Source organism: Equus asinus, chromosome 16, assembly GCF_041296235.1.
Source record: "Equus asinus isolate D_3611 breed Donkey chromosome 16, EquAss-T2T_v2, whole genome shotgun sequence".
NCBI lineage: Eukaryota > Metazoa > Chordata > Mammalia > Perissodactyla > Equidae > Equus > Equus asinus.
The window spans coordinates 46,866,401-46,892,479 of NC_091805.1; the positions used below are offsets into that span (position 1 = coordinate 46,866,401).

Here is a 26,079-nt window from a genome sequence, read left to right on the forward strand (position 1 = left end):
ACTTATCGCTACATCTGTCCATTTGTCAATCGATCTTATTTTTTTATGCATTTCCAAATAAATTTTAGACATCAACACATTTCACCTCTAAACTCTTCAGCATGCATAACATTAACTAGAGTTCAAATATTTGTTTATAATTTTTCTTTTTTTCTGAGATAAAATTTACCTCAATGAAATGTACACATTTTAAGCATACTGTTTAATGATTTTTGACAAATGCTTTTGCCTTTCTAGCCCCAAACCCAATTAAGGTATACAACATTACTATCACCCGAGAAAGTTCCTTTGTTCCCTTTCCCAGTCAATCCATGCCCCGACCTTCCTAGAGGCAACCACTGTTCTGCTTTTTTTCAGTATAGATTAATTTCGTCTCTTCTATAATGTCATATAAATGGAATTGTACAGTATTTACCCTCACACATTTTTAAGTTGACATACAAAATCCTCTATTATAAATTTGAACGTTTGCAAAATATGTCACTTCTGATGTATTTTAAATATTGACATTTTAAAAGAAAATTATCACATCACTCATTTGAATGCATCCAGTAGAAACTAAGTGCCAGTGTGATCTGCCACCCACCATTATTCATTTAAACAAATACGTGGACAAGATCCTCTTTAACAGGGTGAGAGTTTTACATCTTTCCCTTTTCTCCGTGAGCTTGTATTTCCATTCCACTCTTCCCATGAAATGTAATCCTAAAGTAATGTATTTATATGCTTAAGAAATTTTTCTTGAATGTCCTTTTATGCTTATCTGAACAAATATTACTATATATTTATTAAAATAAATTACATTTTTCCTCCTGAGACCATAAGGCTCTAAGTGTTAATTAATTTCTTCTAGATTGAGTTATCATTAAAATAATTCTTAGTACACAATTGAGTAAAATAACAAATATAGTTTAAATAAACATTCATGAAACATAAAAGTAAAATATTACTGAAAATGCATCTGTTAATGAGATTGGTGGGGTTGGAATTTTTTCCTACCAGCTCATGTATCTGTGAATGGAGGCCCCTTATTCCTGGAACAGCATAGGGCTCAGCATAAATTCCCTCAATAGTTTTCACTGCTTTGATATTAATGCTCAGAAACTTTGTTTAGACAAATAAGTAGATGAGGATGGAAGAAGTTATTACAGCCAATCAATTCTTTAAACCCGTTCTGAATTATATGCCATAATTTACATACTGATCTATCATCAAAAACTATTTCTAATGATCAATCAGCTGACAACTCTATTTGGTCTTTCTTCAATTTATTGACTGGAGAGTTGGAACCCTTCTAACTTGTAAGAGCCTTTATTACCCATATATAATAGTCATTCTAGGTAGTCTCAGTACCTACAGCAATGTTTCAAGTTGCTGGCCCAGAGACTTTTACATAAACTGTGGAGAAATGTACCATAATCAGACTTAGGATGAGCGAGAGGTAGCTTGTGAAGGAAGACACCTTGATCCCAGGCATATTCTCAGGCAGATTGATTCTAGGAAGGAATAGACATGGAAATTGAGGATCTGGAAACTGATCGTCTTAAAACTATTCATGTTGGAGTACCTGCTGGAAAGATTTCTTACATTGCCAGAGACACATGGCTGTTTTAAGCCCTAAGAATGGATAGCATGATCAGGGAGACTGTGAAAAGTGTTGAGAACAGAAACTTTAAAACAACAACACTTTAAGTGGGCAGCGGAGATGTAACACTCAAAGGAGAATGGGAAGAAATGACCAGAGAGGAAGAGAAAAATCAGAAGAAAGTGATGTCACAGAGGCAGAGGGAGGAGTTTCTGAGAAGAGGGAATGGCCACAGTGCAAACAGCTCAGCAATAACAGGTAAGATGACAGTTCGTTAGATTTGGTAACATGGTAATTTAGGACACTGACAAGCTGGGTCAGGGCTGTTTCGGAAGAGTGGTGGGGCTGTGTGTGGAAGGCAGACTGCAGTTGAGGAGCAAATGGGCAGCGGGGAGCGCTCACACAGTAGCTGCTCTTTCAGGAAGCGGAGCTGTAGGAGTGGTGGAGCGAGATGCGGGAAGCAAGTTTTCTTTGTTCTTTCCTTCCTTCCTTAAAGGGAAAGATATGGACATGTTCGTAGTTCTTGGAGAAGGTGTCTGTAGAAAGAGAGGCTGAGAAAGAAGAAAAGTAAGAGCAGAGTCTCTGAAGAAATAGAAAGGGGCTGAGAGCCAGAACACTGATTGACATGTGGAAGAGAAATTAGGCAAGGATGTGATGCGGGGTCGGTGAGCCGAGGAGTCGAAAGAAAGATTTCTTAGACTCTTAAGATCTGGCAGTAGTGCTCTTTTATTTAGAGAATAGTGTAGCATGGGAACAGGACCCATGGGCAGTCAGAGCTTCTGCTGCCGCCGCTTCTGCTGCCCCCGCTGGCATGGGGACAGGACCCATGGGCAGGCAGAGCTCCTGCTGCTGCCCCGAGTTGTGGGTTAGGGCTAAATTTAAGGCATAGGTATGTGAGTCATCTCTTTACGAAGACAAAGGAAAGAACATGAAAAAAAGTTAAAATGGTATCAGTGCAGGTGGGGTCTGGTCGTTGGGTGATCCCATGACTTTTAGACAAGAATCAAATCGGATTAAGTAAAGGTCAGAAGCCACCACCCTAAATCAGTTACATGAGATTGCCAGACAGCAACCAACTTAAGTTCTTGCCTTCCCCATTAAGAGTTTCTAGGGATAAGGTCATCTCTCTTCTTCTTCCTGGTACAGAGAGGGAGGCACCTTTTACAGATAGAGATTTACCTTACAAATGTAAATGTGTCCCAACAAGGGCAAGTTCCATTCCCCAGAGCCTCCTTCCCTGTCCCAGTTTATCAAAAGCAATCAGCCCCAAACAATCCCGATGCCAAAGAGACATATCCTGGGGTGGCCAATTTCAGGTCCCTACAAGGTCATCCCCCCTTCCTTCACAAGTGCAAATGTCTCTCAAAAGGGCAAGCAAAATTCCAGTCCTCGGAGCCTGCTTCTCATCTGCAGTTTTAAAAGTAACCAGCCTAAAATCCTCATCAGATGGAGTGGTAGAAAAATCTTGTATTCAGTATCTCATAATGCCAATATTTGAACTGTCGGTGATCTGATTTTGCTGCCTGTAGAATTTTCTGCCTGTTGAGTTAAGTGCCTTGCTTATTGTCTGTATTGTGTGATTTCTTTCTTTTTTCGTTTCTTACTGTAAGCTGCTCATTTTCCTTGGAAAATTGTGGAAATTCTTTGAGTCCTCAGTGGAGGTTTTGTTCCTCAGGGAGGATTTACTTTGACTTCTGCAGATCATTTAAGGCACTGCTACAGAGTATTAATTCAGACAACAAACCATTTAAAGGCTGGCTTTTCAAGTTCCCAGGGGAGATTCTGCCCTCCCCAGCTCCAAGATCAAAACACGTGCATTCCTTGTTGTTCCCTTTGGCACGATGGCTTTGTGTCCTGTCTTCTCCTACCTTGAGGGCGAAGCCCTAGGGAGGGGGCACCAGGTTTGAGCGGGGACTCCTGATAGACTCCTTACCTTAGTGGGCTTGACTTTGTGAACCCCAAGCCTTTGCAGCTGTTGAAACAGAAACTCAGGGCCAAAGGAGGCCTTGGCACCTGCTCACTTCCCAGGTTCTTGCTTTCACTTCAATTTGACCTTTGTTGATTCTCTTCCTTTTTGTGCTAGCTAAGCAATGTGTTTTTAAAAAGATGCTTATGTATTTTATCCAGTTTTAGTTTCCGTGAGGAAGGTGGTGCAGGATATCGTCTGCCCTACTGCTGGAAAAAGAAGCCTGGTGCCCCTGATGTCGGAACTTTGGTTTTGATAAGCAGGTCACGAGCCGTTTTTTGACTCATTGTACAGCTGGGTTTGCAGCATATTGATCCTGTTGCTATGCAGTTGTTGCTGGAAAATAGTCTGTGGGCTCAGGGTTTCTAAACCAACCATTTCTCGGATGCCCAGAGAAGGAAGGCAGGCGAGGCCCTTGGTTCGCTGATTACAAACCATCTCCATGGTCACAGGTTGCTGGGCTCTCTTCTTACCATGTTTCCCCAGCAGCATTCAGGCGGCTCCAGCTTCCTTCCTTTGATCATTTGTCAGGAGAGGAAGGAGTGTGTACCTTCTGATGCAGACATGGATGAAGCAAGAGAGGGGACTATGAAACAGGAGAAAGGAGCAAACTCAAAGGATTATTGATTGTTTCCATAGGACCCTATGGAAAAAGTTACAAAATAATAATCTGGCGTAATTTTAATGTGACTTTCCTTATTGTTTCTAAGTTGCAGCAGAGGCCCCAAAGACTGAGAGCAAAATCATTGGTACTTAAGGACATTTATATTCTAAAGCGAGGTGCACGATGGTCTGCATTAGTAAGGCTCTGTAGAGAAACAAACAATAGGATCTATGTGTACATATATTATAAGGAATTGGCTTGTGTGATTGTGGAGGCTGAGAAGTCCCAAGACCTGCAGTCCGCGTGCTGGACACCCAGGAGAGACAATGGTGTAGTTCAGTCCAAGCTCAAGATCCAAGAAGAGCTGATTTTTCAGTTGGAATCTGAAGGCAGAAAAAGACCAATGTCCCACCTCAAGGCAGTCAGGCAGGAGGAGGTCTCTCTTATTCAGCCTTTTTGTTCTATTCTGATCTTCAACTGATTGGATGAGGTCCACCCACTTCAGGGAGGGCCATCTGCCTTACTCAGTCTACCAATTCAAATGTTAATCTCATCCAGAAACCCCCTCACAGACACACCCGGGATAATGTTTGGCTAAATGTCTAGGCATCCTGTGGCCCAGTCAAGTTGACACATAAAATTAACATCACACTGTCTATGCAGGACTTGCAAAGGGATTCAGTGAAACCTGGTTCTGCCAGCCAAGGGCCTTCCCTATCACCTTGGCTTTATAGGACAAGGCTAAGGGTACAGTGACAGATTGAAGAGAGAGGGTCAGTCTCACCCCACCAGGGGAGGGGGTGCTTCCCTCCCCAACTTCAAGCCATCTGAGAGAGGCTTCCAGAAAACCCTTGGAGGGCTTGACATATGTCCCCTGGAGTTTGGGGAACAGAGGAACTGGCACTTGACTTGTGTCTGGCACTGTCTCTGCCTGGCAGCAGAGGACAGATGGGCTACAATGCAAATGGCAGGACAATGATCCAAGTGTTTCCTGTGGACCGGACATGGGCCCTTAGGAGTGACCTGGGCTTAGGGTGTCCTAAAAGTGACCTGTCCGAGAGGTGTCCCCAGCAGAGGGGTCGACTGTTGGAGCTTGATAGATAGAGAGGGAGTGTGTTTAATGGGGTGATGGAAGGGGGACTAACCCAAGAGTTAGCCTGTCCTATTCAGGGAGTGCAAAGGAGTTGGGTGTGGCTAGAGATGGAGTGTGTGTTTAGGGTAGGGGGTGGCTGGGAGGAAAGTGGGGAGATAAGGGGTGGATAAAATGGCATATGGGGCCAAATTGTGAAGGACCCTGTCTCTTTCTTTCTACTAAGTTATTGGTCCCTTATTTTGTGGGGAGCAGGAGAATGACGTGATCAGATTTGTGTTTTACCAAAAAAAGCACTGGACAGAGAGAAGGACACATTCATCCAGCAACGGTAGCAGGACCCGATGCACAAGGACCACACATGCCCTCTGGTCTCGGGAAGCCTGCTGTAGAGGAGAACGTGTCTACCCACACGTTGTATTTCCAGGAGGCCACTGCTGAGTCCTCAGTGAGAAGGCCCAAGTGCTCCAAGTGCAGTGGGAGCTCGAAGCGAGAGTCCTTTGGGCTGCGGGAGTCGGGGAAGGCGTCAAGAGGGGTGGCATCGGAGGGCCGGGTCTTGAACGATTAGTGTGATTTGGAGGCAGAGATGGTGGTGGGACAAACATCGGCGTGAGCAGCGTGTGTGTGGAATGAATTGTCCCCTTAGGCCAGAGTACAGGGTGTGGGAAGGGTGCTTAGTGGGAGCCAAGGGCAGGCCTTGAAGCTTGTCCCCAGGGGGCGGTGCCACCAGGGAATACAGGGGTGAATTTCGGTGGTATGTGACGGACATTTTAAAGTTTATCGGTTAGGCATTTATATTAATGTATATTGAAAATATTTAAACAATAATGATAATATTGCTTACGATGAGGCAAAGTAGAGAAAATGAGGCAATTTAATCAATATTCAGGAAGTAATAATAGGGAGGTGCACAGACATGACAAAAATCATCAAGGAAATGTGGAGCTGACTAAAATTCAGGGAAATTGAGTAAGGAGTCGAGAATGATTTAGGAGGGTGGGTAGCTTGTGTTTGGAGTGATGCTTCAGTAGAAAGATCAGGCTGGAGCTGGCGTAAAATAGATTAAATTGGAGAAAGATCTGAGCTGGAGAGACCAGTAAGGAAACGACTGTAATGTCCTGATGGTAAGAGTTTCCTCTTTAAGGAACCAGAGCTGCTTTTCCTTCACACATTCCCATATTTGCTCAAGCTCGTATTGTAAATTCATCAGCTTGCTTCACATGGAAGCAACACATGCTGTTGGAAATGGCCACAGTCTCTCTCTTACTGCCTTTCTGCAAAATAGATATCGCTTGGTTTTGACTGTGGTGTTTTGAAGATTTGACACATTGGACATCACAGTTCATCTCTGAGCTTCTTTCCTTAGAATCAATGCCACTCTTTCTTTCTTTTTTTTTTTTTTTTGGTGAGGAAGATTGGCCCTGAGCTAACATCTGTGCCCATCCTCCTCTGTTTTGTATGTGGGATGCCTCCACAACATGGCTTGGTGAGTGGTGTGTGGGTCTGTTCCTGGGATCCAAACCCATGAACTTGGGCCGCTGAAGTGGAGTGCGCAAACGTAACCACTATGCCACGGGCCAGCCCCTCCTTACCACTCTTTTTGCACTGAAAAGTTTTCATCTAAATACAATGGAGAAGTTTTCTGTGACAAATGGGGGGAAAAATCAGACTTTCAGAAACTGTCAGGTCAATGCCTCTAAACTGTACAAAGAACCTTGAGCCCTATTCCAATGAAACAAAAGAGCAGAGAGGCGAGCGAAGACTTCCCGTTGCACCCCAATGTCCAACCTTTGTGCAATTTTTCTCTTCAGTCCTTTTGCAATATCTACTGTCTTTGAAGCCTTGTGGCTTTCTTAAGATACTGCAACCCATATTTGAAATGTTCTTCTGATTAGAAATTACATGTTGAATTAGCATATGTTGAGCAAACTCTTCCTGTCCAGGCAGGAAGCCACAATATTCTGTCAACGGATAGATGTTCAGGAGCAGGAGAAGTGGCTCCGGGCCCTCCTGGGGGCTCCCTGCCTACAAATCTGCCAGCAGATCCCGTGCGTTATTCTCCTAGCCTTTTGTTCTGCGCATCTAGACTCCCCTCTATAGGTAACACTCATCCCTTCCTTCATCCTCCCAAAGCAGGGGAGCACTTGAGTCAGCTCTCATGCCTGGATGCATTTGTTTATACATAACTATTGGTGGAATGAATAAATTCCTTCTCAGTTTCCTCTGCCCCTTCTCACCAAGCTTGGTGGCTTATTTATTTAGTAGTTACCTTATCTCTCTGAATGCTACAGATGAGTCAGAGAATGAGGCCTGCAGGAGGGTTATATGACGTGTGACCTGATACGAGGTGCCATCTGGCAGTTCATTTCTCTACTTCCCACCCGCTTGACATGATGCTGTCTGAGTTTGTTTCCTAGGCAAAGCCACAGGGAAATCCACTTTGTCCTTAATGATCCTCCAGCCTTTCTTTCAGAATCCATAGTAGACATCTGCTTTTTTTTTTTGGTCAAGAATCCCTTCCCACTTCCTTGGGACTGTCACCCCAATTTCTTTGTGATTTTCCTTTGGGGAACACTCCTCCCGCTTGGAAGCTGTCTTACCGAGAGACTGTCAGTCTAGGTGTGTTGTCTTATGGCCAAAACATGAGCACGTGACCCTCGCTGGGCCCATCACAGTCTGTCTCTGGGGCATTGGCATCTTGAGAGGAGCGCAAGGACTGGGAAGCGGTTGGGCAGATTCGTTCTGACGGTGGCGACCGTCTCTCAGTCCCCACCACTTGCATCTGTGGAGCTTCCTTTGTTCCTGTTCTTCTCAAGGCCCAGCTGTTCAGACTTGCCTTTGATGCTACAGCATCTGCTTCCAATAAATTCGTTTTTTTCTGAAGTAAGCCAGACTCTCACTATTGTTGATGATCAAAGATCCTTGCAAAGGCCACCTTCTGCTCCCTTTTCTCAGTGTGCTTCTCACTCCTCCCCTGCTGACAACTCTACAGTGGCTTCACGTCTCTGTTAGACTAAGACCCCGATCCCAGTCACAGCCTGCAGGTCCCCCCGGGCCAGCCCTTGGTGGCCCTCCTCCCCCCCTTCTCCATCACTCTTGCCTCCTTCCCTCCTTGAGTGTTCCACTCGCTCTCAGGTGGGGACGTCGCGTGCTCTGCCCTCTGCCTGCAGGGCTCTCGGAGTTGGCCTGCCCGTGCTCTTCCCAACCCTTGGCTGGGTTACTGGTTAGGGGACCTCTTAATGCACCTGGTAATTTCCCATCGTAACACTTATCTCAGTTTGTAATTGTATAGCTATCTGTGGTTTATCTGATCATTGTCTCCTTCACTAGATGATAAGCTCCTCGAAGGTGGGAGCCATGTTTTCATTCCTGACTGTATTCAGCACCCGCTACATGGTAATAGTCCAAAACATTTTTGTGGAATGAATACATAAAAAAATGTGCCATCTGACCTTGTCAGACTGCCTGAGATATGAACTGTGCTCCCAGTCTTCCTCGATTCAGGATTTCTGAGCTTCATCTGTTCTCTTTAGGGCTCTGATCTGCACCGGGCCATACGGCTGGCACGGTTTAATCAAACCATAAATACCATCTCTGCTAACAAGCTTCCCCGCAGCTCCTCTTTCTCTGACCTTCCACCATACTCTAGCCTAATGTCCACTTTATACCACCCGATTATATTCTGCTACGGAGGCGCATTTCCCAGGAGGATTGTTACATCCTTGAGGGCAGGAACCAGGGGTGTGAAGACTAATTCTTATTCTGGTTCTGAGCCTGAGCAGCTGGGCGGACATCAGCTAATTCATTCAATCTCATTAACCTTAGTTTCCCTCATCTTTAAAATGGGGATAATATCTGTTCCACTGTATCATACATGGTGGTGGCGAGGATGTGAAGAGATAATGAATGTCAAGCACTTGGGAAAACTGCTAAATGGATAGAAAGTCTAAGAAATATTTATCATTACCTTATACCTTTCTCATATCCATTATAATACTTGGTCTTTTATAGGCACTCTCTACATAGCATAATGCCTTCGTCTACCTTATTTCATCCAGTAAGTGAAATAAGATGTGCTACTAGTTACCACTGGCTACCTACCCAGAGCTAAGGGCTTCACATATGGTACCTCATGGAATCCTCACTAGGCATCTCATGATGGACACTGGTTTTCCTCATTTGACTGAGGAGAAAACTAATGCTAGGAGAGGTTAAGCAACTTATTCAAGGTCATGCAGCTTACAAACTGGGAACTGGGATTCAGATCTGAGCCCACTGACTCCAAGACCAGTGCTTTTCACTGGGACCACAGGGGTCCCACCCTGCTTAGGTGGTCATACTGATGAGGATTTTAGGCCAGTTAATTTTAAAATTGCAGATGAGAAGCAGGCTCTGAGGAGCAGAGTTTGCTTGCCCTTTGAGAGACATTTGCATTTGTGAAGGAAATCTTCATGCCTCCCCCTCTGCACCAGGAGGAAGGCAGGATGGCCTTATCTCTGGAAACTCTTAATGGGGAAGGCAAGGACTTAAGTTGGTTACTGTCTGGCAACCTCATGTAACTGATTTAGGGTGGTGGCTTCTGGCCTTTACTTAATCCAATCTGATCCTTATCTAAAAGTTGTGGGACCACCCAATGGCCAGATCCCACCTGCACTGATACCATTTTAACTCTTTTACATATTCTTTCCTTCGTCTTGTAAAGAGATAACTCACATACCTATGCCTTAAATTTAGCCTTACTCTCCACCCATGTGGGCAGCAGCAGTAGCAGGGGCAGCAGCAGCACCTCCTCCTGCCCGTGGGCCCTGTCCCCACACAGCAGCCTGACTGCCCATGGGTCCTGTCCCCATGCTACACTATTCTCTAAATAAAAGAGCACTACTGCCAGATCTTGAGAGTCCAAGAAATCTTTCTTTCGACTCCTCGGCTCACTGACCCCGCATCAATACTCTGCTAAGTGATGACCATGCTCTGGGCCCCGTGTTGGCTGACTGACACACTGCCTTTCATTTAATGTTTACACCATCATCACCACTTCACAAATGAGGAAGCAGGAGCTTAGAGGGGGAACCTGAACTTTCGCTCCTGGGGAGGATACAAAAAGTTGCCACAGGCCACCACCACGTCTGCTGCTATAACGCAATGACTGGAAGAAAACTGGATAAATTGTAAAAATCATATATTGAAAGACAATGGAGAGCAGTGGAAGCGATGAGAAGAGAAGGACAAGCTTTTCCTAGGTCAGCTGATCCCTATTTGTTTTCTTCCCTGGGGACATTCCCCTATTCTGAGCTTGGGTGCGGTCTTGACCTGAGCCAGCAGAGACTCCACCGAGGGAAAGAGGAAACACGGAGGTTGTGGCCATCTTGAGGGGCTGGCACGACAGACCAGAGGAGAAACCAGAGGAGCCCTAATTTCCACACAGGACATTTGCTGAGCTCTGAGGAAGCTGATAAGAAGGCTCACTAACCCGGGATGGAACACTCACTAAATCTGGATTAGAGCTGCCTGCATCACAGGCCAGTTTTGTTTTAAGTTTCTTTGGGGCCCAAGGGATCATTTCCACTTCTTACTTTTGGTAGCTGCATTCCTCTGCACCAGTCGTGTCTAGATTTTCTCTGGCGAGTAGTTTTTTTTTTTGCAGACATTGCTGCCCCCTGCTGTCAGAGAGTGGCCTTGCAAGGGCTTGGAGCCTGCCCTTAGCATCTTCTGTCCTGGTACTTGTTCCCTCAAGAATCAGGGAGAGAGCCCTGATGATCAATTCCAAAGTCTGAGATTTTCTCTCACTGCTCCTCCATCCCTGAGTATTAACTGCCTAGATTGGTGGATGCCCGTGGCTATCAGGTCCTCATCTGTAAAATGGGGTCAATGGGGTCAATGGTGTCCATGCCACAGTACATTAAGCAAGGCAATATATGAAGTTCTTAAAATGGCCTGGCATGCAGTTGGTGCTCGGTAAATAGTAAGAGTAGTGGTGGCAATCCTTGTTAAGGCTGCCCCAGACCCTCCTCAAAGCAGGCAGCCCTGGGGGTCTCTCTCAGCGGTGGGAGAGCTGCTCTGACTCCTAATGTTCTGGAGCGCTCAGACATCCTCAGCTCTCCTCACCATAGGACGCCAGGGACCAGAAGCTTGCTGTCTAAAACCGAGGAAGGGGAGAGGAAGAAGAAGGCCAGGGTTGGGGCTGGGCGGGTGCCAGGCAGTCCCCCTAAATTCAGCTTCCTCTGTTAACTGGTTAGTGTTGGCAATTCTGAAGCCTCAGGGCTGTGGGAACTGAGGTTGCTAAAACCATCTCTGAAAAGCTGCCTTTCTGAAGGTTGCATCCTGGACCCCTCTTAGCAGATGAAACCTCTGACCTCCCTTGGACGGAGGCGCTCTGACTTAATGGATCTAATGGTGGACAGTGGGTAGATATTCCAAAGTAGGTCTTGACTTGGTGAACTGCTTTTCTGCCTCGCTGTGTGGGCCCCATGTGGGGGGTGCTGGGGAGTCGTGGGTGTGGGTGATGGCAGCTGGCCTGCGGGCTTCCTGGTGCCAGATTCCTCGGGAGAGGCCACCTTGCCCTGGGTCTCAGTTGCCCAGCTTTGCAGGGAGCTCAGACCTTTGGAGTTTGTGGCTTTAGCTCTGGATCGCACTCCTTCCCTGTTTTCCAGTTTCCCCAGCTCTCAGGTTCCCATGTTACCAGCACCCCTAGCAACAGCAGTCTCACAGATGTTTCATTCCTGGCAACAAAGAAGACTTCCCGTCACTCCTCATTTGAAAGCACACACTATCCCTTGGGCGCCCCTCTGCCTTCTCCCAGATCTTGGCACCGCTCCCCATGGGCCTGCCTACGGTCCTCTCTCTCCCAGTGTGCTTTGCCTCAGCTCTGGCTTGAGTGGATGCAGCTGGCTGCAAAGCCCCTGGACTTCTTTCTCTGGGTCCCAAACTTCCCACCACACAGGGATGCAGCTCGCAGCAGCCTGCAGTGATGGGTCAGAGTCTGAGGCATTCCAGATGACCTGGGCATTCCTGGGCAGCCCACAGACTCAGTAGCACCCTGCCAACTCTGAGCCACCCTTTATTTACTGTCCCCTCAGTATTATGACTCTATGACTTCTTGATTTCTACCTTCTTGCGTGGACTCAGGTTTGGGCCTTGTGATTTTGTTCTGTTCTAGGGTTTCAGATAAAAAAATACAAGATGTCCAGTTAAATTTAAATTTCAGATAGACAAGGAATCTTTTTTTTAAGTTTGAGTGTGGCCCATATATTGCATGAACATATTTATGCTAAAAAAAGATTCTTCGTTTATCTGAAATTGGAGTTAACTGGGTGCCCTTATTTTCGTTCGCTAAATCTGGCAACCGAGTTCTGGCTGCCGCATCACGCGCCTCCCTGAGCTCAGGGACTTGCCGGGGGAGGCTCCTCCCCCGAAGCAGGGACGTCGCACCACCCTTGGATTAGGAGATTGACCACTGACGACTTGACGACTTCTTCCGCAGACTGGGAGCTCCTTGAAGGCAGGACTTGCGCCGCCCTCCTCCCTCTCCGGCTCTTCGGATTCTCTGGGTGAGCCCTGCCTTGTGTGCAGGGCCGAGGCTCTGCACTTTGTGGACAATTTGGGCGCGGGGCTCCTTTTCCTGAAGAGTTACCATCAGGGCTAAACCCGCACGTGTCCTGCCTGCTGGAGGGATCACATTTCCTGAAACAACAGTGGGCTGGTGTGAGGCGGGGAAACCCGGAGGGGAAATTGCCATAAGCACGGGTCTGTGACGTCTGCCGGGCTGGGGATTTGCCCCGAGCTAAGTGGGCTTCCTCTGGGTGCCTCATGTCATTTTGCAGGACACAGAGTTTCATTTTACATTTTTCTGCCACATGCGGTGTAGGATAAAGGTCAGGCCTGGACTCTGTTCTCTGCCTGCTGGCCTTTCAACTTCCTGGCTTGCGCTTCGTCTCAGAACAGGGGCCAACTCCTTTGTTATGAGGATGAGAGGAAATAATTTGACCAGGATCTGGCTCTTTTGACTCTCAGTCCAGTGCTCAGCACCAGGCTGTCTTTCTGGGGTGCTGGGGAGGGGACACAAAGGAGGACGACCTGAGGCAGGAGGTTTACCCACGCCCTGAGCACTGGCGGCAATGACTGATTGTTGCTTCTCTTTTCAGCGGAGATGACAGAAAGTGTCAAAGCCAACTATTCACTGGAGGCAAAGTCTGAACACTTCAAATGAGATTTAGTGACTCATCCGTGGGCAGCCCAGGGCTCTGAGAATCCCTGCAGGTTATACACTGACAGTCCAGCTAATCTTAGGAAGAGGGACAAGGTAATCTTCTGGTGTTTGTGTTTTGATGTTTCCCCTTTTCTCCTCCTTACAGGAAAAATAAGTTTTATCCTTGGGTTGTAAAGCCAAGGAGGCCTCTGGAAGGCTGTGATTAGTGAGTGACAATGTCAAGGTCTGAATGCTATTGATAGATAGCCTTTGGGCTCCAGCAACCCCCTTCCCTTTTCCATCCCCTGCCCTTTGATGTCTCATTTCCAGGAACCTGTGCCAAGGTGCAGACCACACCAACGCGGGTTCTCTTAGAGGCACAGAGGTTACCCCTTGATGGGGTGCATCTGAAAGGGGGTGTCTTTCTTTAAAAGCAAAGAGCCTTTTCTGCTTTATCCTGAGCTCTCCTTAGTAACGCCCCCACCCCACATTGTTATCATCCTTTTTGCTGCATTTCAAATCCCTAAGTACCCCTTGGAATCCTCTGTTGGGACTCGCCTGGTTCCTCTGGGGCGCGGGTGGGGAAGAAGGGGGGGCTACTCCTGCCCCTTGGTATTTCCAAACGGCAGCCCCTTCCCTTGGGCTCTTTTCCGCTTTCCCCCACCTCTTGCCCACCTGGCAGTTCTTAGGGAGTGATTAATGGTGTTGTCTCCTCTCATCACGTTGCCAGAGGGGAGAAGGTGCAGAGGCTGAATGAAAGAGAGAGGGGCTGGGTCTGGGGGTGGGGGGCTTGTCTCTCTGGAGGGGCCCAGGTCTTTTGTAATACCTTGAATTTCATGCGGGGATCCCTCTGTGGTCAATACAGTAAGTTTTTAATGAAAAAGAATGTATCAGAAAGGACTGTGCTGGCATTGATGCTGTAGTGTGAGAAGAGCACTTTATTCTTTAACAAGACATAAGAAGAATTTACCACAACAGTGACAATATTAAAATAAAGAATTTATGTTTATTAGCCATCTTAAAGATAAGTTGCATACCAGGAGAAGATATTTGGGGGGTATATAACTTGCAAAGAATCAGTATCAAGATCGCATATACAGATCTACAGTTCAATAGAGAGAACAAACAACTCTAGAAAAACGGATAAATGACATGAACAGGGGTTTCACGGAAAAAGAAATATATGTAGCTAATAAACACATGAAGAGGTATTCACCTGTTTAGTTATCAAGGAAAAATCAGACAATGAGTTAACATTTTTCTGTTTAATTGACAAAAATTACAAAGTGTGTTCCTATAGGGAACTGGAAAAAATGTAGACATTCACTCATTTATTCAAAAAAAAATTGGTCCAACCCTGCTTTGCACTAGGCACTCTTTTAGGTGGTCAGGATATAGCAGTGAACAAAAAGACAAAAATGCCAGTTCTTGTGGTGGCTTACATTCTCCTGGGAGGAGATGGGCAATGAACAATAAATGTAATGATTAACTAGTGATATAGTATGCCAGAAGGGGAGATACAGAGGAGGGCCAGGACGATTGAGCATGATGGTGGGGCTGGTGGAGTAATTTTCAATTTAAATGGAGTAAGTCAAGGTATACCTCATGGAGAAAGTGACATTTGAGAAGGATTTGAAGGGTGTGAGGGAGTGAATTATGCAAATGCCTGAGGGAATTGCATTCCAGGCAGAGGCGACAGCCAGTGTAAGAGCCCTGAGGTGAGAGATCCACAGGATTTCTGATACCTTGTGGATGGAATGTAACTTAATGCAACCTCTTGGAAAAACAATTTAGCATTATCTTGTAAATTTGGACAGCAATTCTACTCCTAAGTATATACCTAAAAGACACTGTTTTAGATTTGGCCTACAGGAAATGTACAAGAATCTTCATGGCAGCAATGTTCACGATAGCAAAAGAATTAACTCAAATGTCCTGGCATAGGGTTTTAAACCATATTGTGTAGACATATGTTCCAGTTATCTATTGCTGTGTAACAAATCGTCCTCAAACTTAGTGGCTTAAAACAATGAGAACCATTTTCTTATCTTTCATAGTTTCTGTGGGTCAGAAATTTGGGCAGGTCATGGAAGGGATGGCTTGTCTCTTCTCCACAATATCTGGGGACTCAGCTGGGAAGACTTGAAGAATGGGGATGACTCAACACTTGGAGTCTAGAATCATCTGGAGATATCAGGAGTCACATGGTTTGTTGTTGATGCTGGCTATTGGCTAGGATCTCACCGGGGTTCTTTGCCAGAAAACCTACCTATGGCCTCTCCATGTCATCTCTCCATGTGGGATAGTTTGGACTTTCTCACAGCATGGTGGCTGGGTTCCAAGATCACGTGCCCCTGAAGAGCAAGGCAGCAGTGCATGGAATTTTTATGATTTAGCCTTGGAAATTACAGTGTCACTTCTGTCTCACTATATTGGTGGAGGCAGACACAAAGGTGTACCTAGGTTCAAGGGGGAAAGGACATAGACACTGCCACTCAATGGGAAGAATATCAAGATAACATTGTAAGAAAATCATGTAGGGGCCTGGCCTAGTGGCATAGTGGTTAATTTTGCATGCTCCGCTTCAGCAGCCTGAGTTTGTCAGTTTGGATCCCAGGCACAGATCCACACATGGCTCATCAAGTCATGCTGGCATCCCACGTACAAAATAGAGGAAGATTGGCACAGATGTTAGCTCAGGGCCAATCTTCCTCAAGCAAACAGAGAAAGATTGGCAACAGATGTTAGCTCAGGGCCAATCTTCCTCACCAAAAAAAAAAAAAAAAAAAAAAAAAAATAGGGCACCTGTAGGATGGGAGATATTGTGACTATTTTTGAAAACTACAACCTGCCACAGTCCACCCTCTGGCCACAACAACTCACATCCCTCTCATACGCAAAATATAGTCATCAACTCCCCCAAGACTTCCAACTTTATCTTATATGGCATCAGCTTGAAGTCCAGGATCTCACCATTTAAATCAGGCTGCAAAGTGAATGAGGCTACTCAGGTGTGGTCCTCAAGGACCAACTTGAGTATATTCCTCTTGATCTGAAGAACTATGAACTACAGAGGTAAGTTCTCTGTTCCTCATATAGCCAACATATAATGGTGGGTTAGGCATGAGCGCCAGACCCTTCAATTCATAAAGAGGAGAATAGGAGGCATATAGTAGTCATCAATCCACAGCAATTCTGAAATCTATCTGGGCTCATATTGCTAGTTTGTTCCATAATTAAGGCTCAGTTCTACTCTCTGGGAGTTGTTCTGTTTGTCTCTTGGTTCTCTCCTCTAGGATCTTGGGATTTTGGTTTTGCTTTCTGAGTCATTCTTCTTTTTACATATAAAACAGCTCATGTTTACGGCTGAGTGATTTTCCAAGTTTATCTTCTGCTTGTAAAAGTTTGGGGGTCCAAAGCCCTCTTCATTTTGTAGTGTCTGTCCCCCTCAATCTAAACTGGCTTAACTCTTTAAAAACTTTGTAGGCTTTTTATGTATCAATTTATAATCTACTCCATTAATCAAAAGCCACATCCACAATGATCTTTGAGATGAGGCCTTCTCTGCCTTGGGCTCCCAGTGAGGCTGCTGTGCAACAATGCCTTTAAGATTTTAGGAAGCTCTATTTTTTATCAGAGGATCTGCAAGGCAGGACCTTCAAATCCTTATAAGGGAGGAAGCATTTTGGAGTAGCAGAGTAAAATCAGTCAACTCCTCCTGTAAAAGCAACCAGTGCCCTGGAAAAAATTGCCCTAATCAGTTTTTCAGAACTCTGGAAATTAACAAAAATCTTGTAACAATTAGAGGAGTGTCTAATCAAGAAGGCATCTTGGCAAGAACAGTAAGCCTTGTGGTATTTTAACTTGCCCTGTTGCCATTCACTCTCCCCAGCTCTGCGGTAGTCCTGAAAACCAGCAGCCTTGGAATTATAGTACCTATGAAAACCAGCAGCCTAGCAGCCACTGGAGGAGGCAGAATGGGTTTGGGGTGCCCCAGGAAGCCCCAACCCCATCAGTAGAGAATTGTCATTACTTGACTTGTCTGGCAGCTCCCTGGAAGAGTCCCATTCATGGGGACTTTATCTTTATTTGCCTGACTCAAAGTTCACTCAGTGAGGAAAGCCCTATCCTTAGGATGTTTGTCGGAAACAATCAACTGCAATTGTTTAACATCAAGTTACTTGAGACAGTGATACCACTTGGGACAAGAAGCTGACCAAAAAACTTCAAAGGAAAATTTGAGGAAAGAGTTGTCCACAGGGAGCTTTATAAAGCTTCAAAACATTTCTGTGGATCTAGAAGTCCATGTACGTGTGTAGAGATGTGCATATACACAAGAAACTCCTGAGAAGGCCCTAATCTCTCACCTCTGGCTGAAGTTGAAGCTCTGCACGCAGGAAGTGAGGGTTAAGGCAGGGTTATAAACTGTCAGTGAATTGGAGATGTGTTCCAACACATCCAGAGCCCTTGGCAAAGGATAAGAGACTAATGGCTTCAAGGCGTCTAAAGAAATCTCTGTCTAATCATTAGCTAACCACTAAACTGAGTAGAGATTTTAGTGGCTGCACATGAAAAAGATTATAGAATTTAAAGAATTAGTCTGGGAAACAAACAGCAGCACTTAGTCCACTAAGCTCTCAAACAATAGCAGCAACAACAAGCCTGAGGGGGTGGGAGGAGGGCATGGGAGAGCCTGATTTCCAGAGATGCTACATTGTAGTATTTAAAATGCCTGGTTTCAACAAAAATTTAGAAGATCCACAAACAAACAGGAAAATATGGCCCCACACAGAAAAAAAGCAGTTAATAGAAACTCTTCCAGAGGAAGTCCACATGTTCCAAATTTTAAACAAATAGCTGATTTTATATATATATATTTTTTCAATAAATATATATTCAAAGAAGTAAATATGTTTAAAAAACTAAAATAGATGTATTCAAAGAACTAAAGGAAGCCATGTCTGAAGAATTAAAGGAAAATATGGCAACAATGTCTCACCAAATAGAGAATATCAATAAGAAACAAAAATGAGAGGCAGTCCTGATGGCCTAGAGGTAAAGTTTGGTGTTGTCACTGCTTTAGCGGCCCAAGTTCATTTTTTGGTCACAGAACCACACCACCCATCTGTCAGTTGCCATGCTCTGGTGGCAGCTCACATAGAAGGACTAGAATGACTTACAACTAGGATATACAACCATGCACTGGGGCTTTGGGGAGAAAAATAAATAAGGATTAATGGTAACAGATGTTAGCTCAGGGCAAATATTTCCCTGCAAAAAAAAAAAAAAGAATGGCAATTATAGCCATCATGGTCATAAAAAAAAGAGAGAGACAGAAATGATAGAAAGGGACCAAATAGAAATTCTGGAGTTGGAAAGTACAAGTGAAATGAAAGTCAGTAGAGAGTCTCAACAGCAGAGATGAGCTGGCAGAAGAAAGAATCAGTAAACTTGAAGATTGATTGACTGGGATTATTCAGTCTGAAGAACAGAGGAAAAAAATAATGAAGAAAAATGAACAGAACCTCAGAGACTTGTGGGTCTCTATCAAGGGTACCAACATGTGCATAATGGGAATCACAGAGGGAAGAGAGAGGAAGGAGCAGAAAGAATATTGAATAATGAAAAAATAATGAAAACTCCAAGAAGTTGATCATCTACCCATCCAAGAAGCTCAACAAACTCCAAGGAGGATAAATTCAAAGAGATGTACACACTTCATGGTCAAATTGTTGAGAGCCAAAGACAAAGAGAAAATATGAAAATCAGCAAGAAAAAACAACTCATCATGTAAAGTCTTCCTCAATAAGATTAACAGCTGACTTCACATCAGAAACCATGGAGGTCAGAAGGGAGTGAAATGACATATCAAAGCACTGAGTTAGAGTGTCAACCAAGAACTTTATAATAAGAAAAACTGTCCTTCAAAAATGAAGAATAAATTATGATATTCCAAGATAAACGAAAAAGTTAATGAAAAAATTACTCACCAGGAGAACTTCCCTACAAGAAGTACTAAAGGGAATCCTTCAAGCTGAAATAAGAGGACACTCATCAATAACTTGAATCCATATCAAGAAATAAAGAGCATCGTTAAAGGTGACTACATAGGTAAATATAAAAGACAGTATAAATGTATTTTTGTTTGTAACCCTTTTCTTTTCCTATCTGATTTAAGAGAAATGCCTAAAGCAATAATTATAAAGCTGTGATGATGGGGTTACAATGTATAAAGATGTAATTTGTAGACAATAACAGCACAAAGGAGGGGAAGCAAATAAAACTGTATTAAAGCAAAGTTTTATAGTGTTGAAATTAAATTAGTATTAATCCAAATGAGATTGTTTTAGTTAAAATGTTAATTATAATCCTCAAGGCAACCACTAAGAAAATAACTAAAAAAATAGTGAAGGAAACAACAAGGGAATTAAAATGGTACACTAGAAAACACTCATTTGATGTAAAAGAAGGCATTGATGAGGGAATGAAGGAAAAAATCCCATAAGACATAGAAAACGAATAGCAAAATGGAAAGCGTAAATTCTACTTTATCAGTAAATGTAAATGAACACTCCAATCAAAGGCAGAGATAGGCAGATGGATACAAGCATGATCCAAATACATACGATCTACAAGAGAAAAACTTTAAACTCAATGACACAAATAGGTTGAAAGTAAAAAGCTGGAAAAAGATATACCATGTAAACAGTAAGCTAAAAAGAGCTGGAGAAGTTATGCTGATATCAGACAAAATAGACTTTAAGACAAAAATTGTTACTAGAGATAAAGACATTTTATAATGATAAGAGAATCGATCCATCAGGAAGAGATAAAAATTACAAACATATGTGAACCTAGATAAAGAAAAAACTGAAAAAATTAAAGGGAGAAATAGACAATTCACCAATAATAGTTGGAGACTTCAATACCATACTTTCAATAATGGATAGACCAATTAAGCAGAAGAGTGACAAGGAAAAAGAAGAGTTGAACAAGATTGTAAACCAACTTAATCTAATAGACACCTGTAGAACACACCACCCAGCAAGAGCAGAATACACAATCTTGTCAAGTGCCCATGGAACATTCTCTAAGATAGGCCATATAATAAACTTCAATAAATTTAATAAGATTGAAATAATATAAAATCTGTTGTCTGGCCACAATGGAATTAAATTAGAAGTGAATAACAGAAGCAAATTTGGGAAACATAAATATATGGAAATTAAACAACATATTTTTAAATAACCAATAAGTCAGAGAAGAAATCACAAGAGAAATTAGAAAATGCTTTGAATGAAAATGAAAACAGAACATACCAAAACTTATGGGATATGATGGAAACTTAGAGGTACATTTTTAGCTGTAAACACTTATTTTAAAAAAACCAAAGATCTCAAATTAATAACATAAACTTCTACCTAAAGAAGCTAGAAAAAGAAAAGCAATCTAAACCCAAAGTTAGCAGAAGGAAGGAAATAATAAATATTAGAGCAGATGTAAATGAAATAGGGAATAGAACAACAATAGAGAAAACTAATGAAACCAAAAGTTGGCTGTTTGAAAAGATCAACAAAATTGACAAACTTTTAGCTAGACTAAGAAAAAAAAAGAAGATTCAAATTTCTAAAATCAGGAATGAAAGAGGGGACATCACTACTGACCTTACAGGAATAAAAAAGATTTAAAGGAATGCTCTGAACAACTGTATGCCAACAAGTTAGATAACAGAGATGAAACGGAAAAATTCCTAGAAAGACACAACTACTGAAACGGACTCAAGAATAAATAGAAAATCTGAATAGACCTATAACAACTAAAAAGAATGAATTGGTAATTTAAAAATATCTCACAAAGAAAAGCCCAGGCCCAGATGGCTTAAATGGTGAATTCTACTAAATATTTAAAGAATTAATACTACTATTTCACAAACTATTAAAAATATTAGAAGAGAAAGGAACACTACCCAATTCATACCATGAGGCCAGTATTATCCTGACACCAAAACCAAAGACATCACCAGAAAAGAAAACCACAGACCAAGATCCTTTGTGAATATAGATACAGAAATCCTCAACAAAATGCTAGCAAACTAAACCTAGAAACATATAAAAAGAATAACACACCATGATCAAGTAGGATTTGTCCCAGGAATTCAAGGTTGATTCAACATATGAAAAATCAATGAGGTACACCATATTAATGGACTTAAGGGCAAAGGTTACATGATCATCTTTAAAGATGCAGAAAAATATTTAATGAATGTTTTTCGTGATAAAACACCCACAGCTTGATCACCCTTTCATGATAAAAAAATCCACAACTAACATGACAATAGTGAAAGACTGAAATTGTTCCCCGTGTGATCAGGAACAAGACAGTGATCTTCACTCTTTCCACTTCTGCTTGATATTGTACTGGAGGTTCTAGGCAGAGCAATTAGACAAGAGAAGAAATAAAGGTATCCAGATTACATTGTAAAGAACTCTTACAATTCAACAATAAAAAGATAACCCAATTTAAAAAAAGGTCAAAGGATTTGAATACCCATTTCTCCCAAAAAGATATGCAAATGGCCAATACGCACATGAAAAGATACTCAAAATCATTAGTCATTAGGGAAATGCAAATCCAAGTACAATGAAATACCATGTCATGCCTGTTAGAATGTCTAAAATAAAAAAAGACAGACAATAACAAGTGTTGACGAGAATGTAGAGAAACTGGAACCCTCATACATTGTTAGTAGAAATGTAAAATGGTGCAGCCACTTTGGCAAATGGCTTGGCATTCCTCAAAAAGTTAGATGTCGAGTTATCATATGACTAAGCAATTTCACTGCTAGGTATATATCCAAGAGAAGTGAAAATATATGTCCACACCAAAACCTGTATGTGAATGTTCATAGCAGCACTATCAGTAGTAGCCCCAAAGTGGGAACAACCCAAATATCCATCAACTGATGAATGGATAAATAAAATGTGGTATATCCATACAATGGAGCATTATTCAACAATAAAAAGGAATAAGGTACTGATACGTGCTACAATATGGACAGACCTTGAAAACATTAAGTGAAAGAAGCCAGTCACAAAAAAACTGCATCTTGTATGATTCCATGTATGTGAAATGTCCAGAATAGGTAAATCCATAGAGACAGGGAGTAGATTAGTGGCTACCATGGGCTGGAAGGAGGGGGAGATGGGGAATGCCTACTGATGGATATGGGGTTTCATTTTGGGGTAATGAAAATGTGGTAAAATTAGTAGTGGTGATGGTTGTACAACCTTGTGAATAGATTAAAAACCTTGTAAATAGATAAGCATTGTATGCTTTAAAATGGTGAATTTTATGGTATAGAAATTATACTTCAATTAAATTATGTGAAAAGAAGAATCGGGGCTGGCCAGGTGGCATAGGGGTTAAGTTTGTTCATTCTGCTTTGACGGCCTGGGATTCACGGGGTCAGATCCCGGCTGTGGACCTACACACCACTTATCAAGCCATGGTGTGGCAGGCGTCCCACATACAAAATAGAGGAAGATTGGCACAGATGTTAGTTCAGCAACAGTCTTCCTCAAGCAAAAAGAGGAAGATTGGCAACAGATGTTAGCTCAGGGCCAATCTTCCTCCTAAATGAATAAATAAATAAATAAATAGAAGAATCAGGGCAAATCTAAAATGAAATGCACTAAGTTAAATGCGAGGTGTGTAGGCAAGCCACTTTCACAATGAGGGGTCCAGAATCTGGTGCTTTGTCATGTCACCACAGTCATGCCCTAAGTTAATTTTGTCAAGCAGCCTGCTTTTTCTTTCACAGGGTCACATTAACACAATTTGACACATTTCAAGATAGATGAGGTAAGCACATGACCATTATCACCATTACCAATATTACTTTTCTTTTCCAAAGCCTTTTTTACCCAGCTTGAGTGTAAGTCTCCTGGGGGCGGGCGCAGAGACTTTATGCTTGCTATTGCATCTCCAGTGCCTAGTACAGTATCTGGTACCTGGGAGGGACTGAACAAAGGTTTGGGGGTGAAAAAAAGTATTCTTAGAAGGCCTTTTGTCTATTTAGAGCTGAGTTTCTCAAACTCAGCACCACTGATGTTTTGGGCCCAATAATTCTTTATTGTCGTGGGCTGTCCTGTGCATCGTAGGAAGTGTAGTGTATTCTTGGCTGCTACCCACTAGATGCCAGTAGCATACCCCAGTTGTGACAACCAAAAACATCTCTAAACATTGCCACATGTCCCCTGGGGATAAAAAAGTCTCCAGTGGAGAACCATTGATCAAGATGCACCATTTTGGATCTTCCTGAAGTTTCTGGGCTTTTTTTCTTATTTTAAAGATTGGCACCTGAGCTAATATCTGATGCTAATCTTCTTCTTCTTTTCCTTTGCTTCTTCTTCTCCCCAAAGCCCCCAGTACATAGTTGTATATTCTAGTTGTAGGTCCTTCTGGTTGTGCTGTGTGGGATGCCATCTCAGGATGGCCTGATGAGTGGTACCATGTCTGCGCCCAGGATCTGAACCAGCAAAACCCTGGGCTGCTGAAGTGGAGCATGTGAACTTAACCACTTGGCCACGGGGCTGGCCTCAGGATCTTCCTGAAGTTTTAACAAAAGATCTTATAGCCCCATCCTAGATTTGACGCATTTCTTGATATGACAATTGTAGACTCTGGAGAGGTTGGGAATGAAAAAGTTTTATTTTCAAATTTTACGTAGCTGTGTTGCAACATGCAGATTTAGAAGTGAACACCTAAGTGTTAAATTTCTAAAAAGAAAAGTAAGCATTTGGGATCCATCTGAGAAGCCTGAATGCACTCCTTCATTTCTTCATTTTACTCATTCTTTCAGCCAACATCTTTTGAGTACCTGCTATGTGCTGGGCTTTTCTAAACCCTGGTTATTGATAGGTGGGCAAACCTGCCCTGATAAAGCTTATAATCTGGTGAGAGGCGAGCATTAAATAAAATTAGTTAACATGTAAATACAGTCTTGTGCCACATAACGATGTTTTGGTCAATGATGGGACCACATATATGATGGTGGTCTCATAAGATTAGTGCCATATAGCCTCAGTGTGTAGTAGGCTAGACCATCTAGGTTTGTGTAAGTGCACTGTATGATTGCACAGTGATGAAGTTGTCCAATGATGCATTTCTCAGAAAGCAGCCCTCTTGCTGGGGCGAGCTCTGATGGTCTAGTGGTTAAGATTTGGCACTCTCACTGCCTGGCCTGGGTTTGATTCCTGGTCAGGGAACCACACCATCTGTCTGTTGGTTGTCATACTGTAGCAGTTACATGTTGCTGTGATGCTGAAAGCTATGCCACCTGTATTTCCAATACCAGCAGGGACAGGTTTCAGGTTTCAGCGGAGCTTCTAGACTAAGACAGACTAGGAAGAAGGACCTGGCCACCCACTTCCAAAAAAATTGGCCATGAAAACCCTCTGAATAGCAGTGGAGCATTGTCTGATACAGCACCAGAGGAGAGAGGATGGTGCCAAAAGACTCGGCAGGGTTCTGCTCTGCTGTACACAGGGTTGCTAGGAGTTGGAATCAACTGGACATTGTGAACAACAACAAATCTGTGATGTTAAGGGCTGCACGACTGTATATAATTATAAATCCTGACAAGTACATGGAAGGAAAAGGGCATGACGTTATGAGAGCATAACAGGATGGGCAGAGTTGAGAGTAGGTGATCAGGAAGGCCTCTCTAAGGAAGGGACATGTTAGCCAAGGCCAAGATGGGGAAGAAGTCAGCCAGGCGAAGAATGGAATGAAGTGCATTCTAGGCAGAGGGAACAGCATGTGCAAACCTGCAATGGAGAAAATGATAATAATGAAAACACAAAGTGCTTACTATATGCCAGGCATTCTTAAAAATTAATCCTCGCAACAGTCCTGTGAGGTAGATACTGTTATTATGGGTTTTTTTCTTTCAGAATTGGAAACCAAGGCGTGGAGAGCTTAAGTAAGCTGCCCAAGGTCACACAGCTAGTGAATGGTGGAGCTGGGAGTCTCACCCGGCAGGAGGCCAGCGAGGCTGGAGCTGGTGGGTGAGGACCAGAATGGCAGGAGATCGAGCCACGTGGAGGGTCTGGGTCACGTCCAGCCTTGCAGGCCATGGAAAAGGCATTGAATTTTATCCTATGTGCCATGAGAAATCATTGAACAGATTTGAGCAGGATAGTGCATGACTTAATGTGTGCGTGAAAAAGCCTGTGATGAACTTTGTTCTTTTAAAAATAAAATCATTATAATTTATGATTATGAAACCTACATGTTCATTTGGAAAACACGGAAAAGCATAAAATCGAAAACAAAAATCACCTCTAATCCACCCTCCGAAGAAAGCAGGTAATCACTGTTTTAACCTTGGAATACAGTAACCTTGTCGTATAGTTTTCCAATCATTGATAAATATTTGTATTATAGCATAATTGCAACAATTGCCCTATACATTTTGTCTTGTCAAGCAGCACTTAAGAAAAATATAGTGTCACGCTGTAGTTTTGTTCCAAGGTTTTGCAAGAAGAAGTGGACATTGGTTGGGGGGAGAAACTGAGGAGTGGGGTGGGAGGAGGGAAAGCAGCCCGCTGTGTTCCAGGGCACTTCGCCCCGCAGGAAGATGGGTGGT

At 43.2% G+C, this 26,079-nt stretch overlaps 1 long non-coding RNA gene across 1 annotated transcript; it reads left to right on the forward strand.

Annotated features, from left to right (window-relative positions):
- Positions 1–1,788: 1,788 nt before the first annotated feature.
- Positions 1,789–25,878, forward strand: LOC106835684 (uncharacterized). The gene is made up of 3 exons (XR_001399183.3): positions 1,789–1,843; positions 13,387–13,544; positions 25,385–25,878. It is a non-coding gene; the product is annotated as an uncharacterized lncRNA (long non-coding RNA).
- The last annotated feature ends 201 nt before the right edge of the window (positions 25,879–26,079 follow it).